Below are 5440 nucleotides of genomic sequence, written 5' to 3' on the forward strand. Positions count from 1 at the left end.
TTTCAATGCAGTGGTTTTCAGTTTTACATAATCAGAATGAATATGGTAAGCAGCAGCCACAGACCAACATTATACACGATCTTGTATTAGATATGATAAAGCTATTCATGGACCTCTGCCTTTTCAAACAAAGGAGGCATACAGCAGGCTGCTTGAAAGAGCAATGAAACTTAACACTATTTTTAATGGCACAAACCAGGGCAGTGGAAATTGCTGCAATAAGCAATCTCTGCAATCATTCATCACCACGAATCCAATTTATCATTTCGTTATGAAACCCAAGAAAACCACCAAGGACTGTCTTAGAAATACATTTCTAGGACACCTATTATCAATTATCAATTATCAATTCCACTGTATGACATGTACACACCACCTAAAGCATCTCTGCTCTGAACCAGCTGCTGCATCGAGTGTTTTGGCTTCAGAGAAGAGGATTTGATTTTGAAGTGCTTTCAGTCAGGGAGGCCTGGCTTCAGCCCAGAACCCCTTGGTTTGCCTGTACACAGCCCTGAGCACTGATACCAACGAGCACCTCCCAGCGCTGGAAGAGTAACTAAGAAACTTCTTCCTGGGTATTTTTTACAGGGAGCCAACGTTATCCAAACCACCTTCACAGCAAGACTTCAAACCATGACATACACTTCATTAGAAGAACAACAGTAATGTTCTAGCAATTACATTGGTTAGCTCTAACATAACAGACAGTGGTAGCAATAATTGTGGTCAGCTACTTGGAGCAGAGGATTGAGCAATTCAGTCTCACTTCACCATCAATAAATCCAATTAATTATGACAATGACTGTTGTCAGGAATTAATTTACTGGAGTTTATGCTGGACTGTAAGCACAAAACAAGCAGAGTACGACACCTTCCTTGTCCAAACATGATACTGATAAGGCTTTGTTTTTAACATAGATGGCCAACATTTTCTTTTTAAATGGAAAGTAAATTCTTTAAAATTAAAACAATCTACACAAAGTTAAGAAAATCTACACAAATATTATGAGCTCAGGTTTTGTTTTAGCAAGGAAAGTGCTGATGCTTGTGGTTGTAAATTTATGTGCCAACAAACTACACAAAAGAGGATCCCAGTAAGAAAGTATATACAGAGCAGGATTATAAAGTTAAGCAAACAGTTCATGAATTGCGTGTAAAAAGGAACGGGCAGATATCAATCTAATTCAAGATCTAGAAAGCACTTAAACAGCTCAAAACACCATATGATCTAAAACACAGCACTTCTCATTCTGGGCTCTGGTAACAGACAGGTACAACACTGCATATGGAAAGAAAAGGAGAGGCTCTGAAACAAACAGCAAGTGAAAGGTGATGGGAAAACCAGAACGCCATTTTAATATGGGAGGCGTTCAGAGTAAGCTGGGACTCAGAGATCGAACGAGGAGGCAGTTCGGTTGGAGGAGAAAGATGTGAAATTCATCCACCTTGGTGCCTTATTTTTCATGAGAACCCCCCAGAATATCATAAAAATTAATAAAATCTAACACATCTGCTTACAATTCAGACTTATCCTTAGAACAATCTGCTCTCAAAGCATGGAGAGCGTTTCAAGTTTCTAAGAAATAACAGAGCAACAACATGCTCCCGAATTCAAACCAGTTAAATCGTGCTATAACACTTGGCTTCAATTTATACTATTCTCTTAGTTTTACAGAATTTGCTCATTACAGATGTAAAATAAAAATGGGACCCTTCAGAGCTCTGCTGGATACCAATTATTAAGCCCATCTGGCCTGACGTGGTAATTTTCACCTGAAACTGTCAAAAAGAACCACGGCAGAAAGAAGGGAATTTTCATTTCAGAAAGAAGAAACAGTTTATCACTTAGTAGGGAATAACTGAATTAACACAGGGCATGAAACAAAGACCAGAAGTGCAGAAGAAGGAATGAAGGCTTTGCGGAAAGTCTGTCCTAGCATAAGGATGTGGCTTCTGCTTCTAACTGGTTACATGTGAGTATCTGAACACGTGCATCATCTCCAGCTATGTGTTATCGGAAAGCAGCCCTAATTTTGGGGTAGGAGGGTGACAGGGTTAATTATCTTCAAATCTACAACAATTTTCAACATAGCAACATTTACTGAATGCCATCCTTACCAAACTTGGTACAAAAATAATAACGCTATTTAATGAATTAGGAACAATCCCAGCAATTAAAATTCCACCTGTCCTCGAGGAAATTTCCATGTAACAGGCACAGCCTTCATCCACAAGGACAGGTCACACCACCTGAGGTGTGAGCTGACAGACACAGTACTCTGTGTTTCAACCTTCTTCAGCTCTCCAGTCCCATTTACCAATTTGGGTTCCAGATGACCATGTAATGTCTGTGGAACTTACTTCATTGGCCATGGAAATACGTTTGTGCACAGCTATCAAAATGAAAATGCTCCTTGCAATTGAGAGTCATGTCTGAAACAGGCTTTTGAACTGCTGCATCTAACAGTGGAGTTTCTGTAATGAAAAATGATTTAAACACTAAGCTGCAATCTTGACTTGTTAGGATTAAGTTAATTACTATCATCTAGAAGTAAGTTATTCACAGTCATCCAGAAATGCATTTCTGACGTGTCTGTAAATAAGTGCTACAATTTCTAATGCTCCCCAAAAAAATCAGCAATTTCACACTGCTGTCCTGTCAGCCTCCTGGTTGGTGATTACCTATGCTGCCTGCAGGGCTCCAGAGTACGCACTTTGTACAAGAGGTTCATTAAATGGATAAAGGCACTCACATAAAACTCTTCCCATGCCTAATTATTCAAGATCTGCATTATCTTAGCCTCTCATTTGTTTATTTTGTATGCAGCTGCAGTGAGTTGTTTATCAGGGACTCAGACTCTGGCAAGCAATTCCCTCCAAGTCCACTTTTTGCCCATTAGGCTCATAATGAGCAACAACTCAAACCTCCTGCCAGCAGAGCTGCCAAGGGATTCCCTGCTGTTCCAAGGGTAGAGGTCAAATGAGCTGTGCTGATAGGCAGCAGCGTGCCCACTGCTTGCAGTGTGGGTCTGCACTCAACAACTGCTGCACCCTAATCCTGCCTTTATTCCTTAAAGCAAGCCTTAATAATATCAGTGGTCTGGCCCACTGTGGGATTTCCTGCCTTAATGACCTTTCATCACTCCTTGGCACAGGGCTGCTCCTAGAATGACATGTAATTTATTAGCCATAGAGCAACCTGAAAGTTTCTTATGGCAGAGCTAGGCTCATCTGAAAAGAGCAATGGGCAAGGTGATCATAATATGTGTACCATCTCTAGCACCACACTGTGCCTTGCTTAATCAGACCAGAAAAACAGGACTTCTCATATTTACATGTACCAGGATAAAAGACAGACGTATTTTCCTGGACGTTAATGTGATGCCTATTGGAAAGGAATACCTCAACACACAGCATGTCTGAAAGGATTCATCTTCCACTCATGGCTGAGACAAGCCAGAATACAAAGTCACAGGTCCTCCCTACATTATGGATCTTAAATAAAACCACTTCTGGTACAAACTACTGAAGGACTAAGCCAAACATGAAAGCAACAGAGTGCACTATGGCTGATTTGAAAGGCTAGAGCTATCCCAACCATTCCAGTTCGGTATGAGAAAATCCAGCAGTGCTCCATTCAGGCACTTGGTAAGCACACTGCACAACTGCACGGTGGCCGTGTGCCAACGAAATGATGAGTCAGCAGCCAGGGAGGGAATCAAGTGTCAAGAATGCATTTAACCCCCACTCCAGAGAACGCTTTTTAAAGACCAGAATGAAAATACCCCTTTAAAAGAAAAATGTATATATATATTTTTTTTCACTAGCGCAGGCAGACACCTCAATTTTCTTCTAACTTACAGAAGCAGTTTTAATTTAGGAAAAATGCTTAAGAAAATAGCAATCAGCAAAGTGATGGAAAAGAGATTCATGAACATGTATCAGTCCAACCCTACAGCCCTTCTACTGATAGAACTGCCACTGACAACCCTGCAAGGCTGAGTTCAGAAGATTTTCACGAGGGCATTATAACCCATAGTACCAAATACTTGCACAGACAAAAAGGAGTACATTTTCCTAATGAAAACACAGTTCAGCTGATCTGTCATATTCCCAAAGGAGTATCTGTGCACGCTGCTTTGCTTCACAGTATTCCTGTGAAGTGTTTGATGAAATCATGAGATTTCCTAAATCATTTTTAAATTAATCCCTCTTAAGAAATTCCCCACTGAAGCATCACTTTGCAACCTCACCCCAGATATACTATTCAGGAGAATAAAAAAAAAAAAAGGAGACAAAGATTGAGGATTAAAAACATGAAAAAGACTTGAAAGAGGACCCAGTCCTCCACCTGCAAATCTGAGCACTCATTTACAATGCAGTAAAACACTGCCAAACCAGAATGGCGGCATTTTATACCTACTTTCTTACTCACTTTCCACAGGTGTAAATAACCACAGTGGACACCTGGGGAGGAGGGGAGTGGAAGGGGAGAAAAAAGCCTCTAGTTATTATCTTCACAGTGTTAGCTAGGGGTAATTATAGGCTGGCTGTGAACTTCCAGCTATCCCATTAATGAACAGAGATGGCTTCCAGTTAGAGGCTGAGAACAGCTAGCCGTGCCATACCTCATGCTGCTCCATCTTACACAAATGAGGGACTTTTTCACACATTGCTTTGCTGAACTCCACGGCCTGAGCCATCTTGTATGGGAATTCAACTGACAGCCAGTGACATCCATTTAGTAGATGATTTAGTGGATCTCCTGGCCTGGATTAAACCTGAACTATGAAACTAAGAGCAGAACTTTTAGTACAGGCAGCTCATGTATGACAGCACGGAAATATTCACAGTTAGTTTCCCCAGAGAGAATTTTTCTCCCATTCCTCAGCCCTTGTAAAGCCTAAGCCCAACATTCTGAGAAAGTCACTAGTGATGGCAGCAGCAGCTAAGCCCTGCTGGAAGGACTTTTGCCCCAAGTCTCCTTCCTCCAGATGTCACCAACTGCAGAAGAGGCTGCAGAGGAGACAGCTGAGTCTGCACCAAAGAGACACTGGAGTTGAATACCAGCTCAACCAGGTGATAAAAATCTAGGACAGCTGAAAGGCAGCAGCCTCCCACAGAGGAGCACAGCAGCAAGAAGGTTCTCTCTTCAAACACTGCATTCCCCTCCACCATCACCTTACGGACTGGAAATACGGAAATAGCACCAAAGAACAAGTTTGAAGGGAAACCCGTGTAATTTGCCATGGATGATTCTTTCACAGCTCACATTTAGCTTATACAAGTGTGAAAACAGAACTGAGTCCCACAGAACTTCAGTTCTGAAAGCAAAACTTCAGTGGATTCTGGTAAACTCCTCTATCAGAAATTCATAAGGGAAGAGGAATGTAAAAGATCGTCAGCTTGCAGAATTATGCTCGCAGTTTATGGAAGGAAA

This window comes from Meleagris gallopavo, chromosome 13 (assembly GCF_000146605.3).
Source record: "Meleagris gallopavo isolate NT-WF06-2002-E0010 breed Aviagen turkey brand Nicholas breeding stock chromosome 13, Turkey_5.1, whole genome shotgun sequence".
NCBI classification, from domain to species: domain Eukaryota; kingdom Metazoa; phylum Chordata; class Aves; order Galliformes; family Phasianidae; genus Meleagris; species Meleagris gallopavo.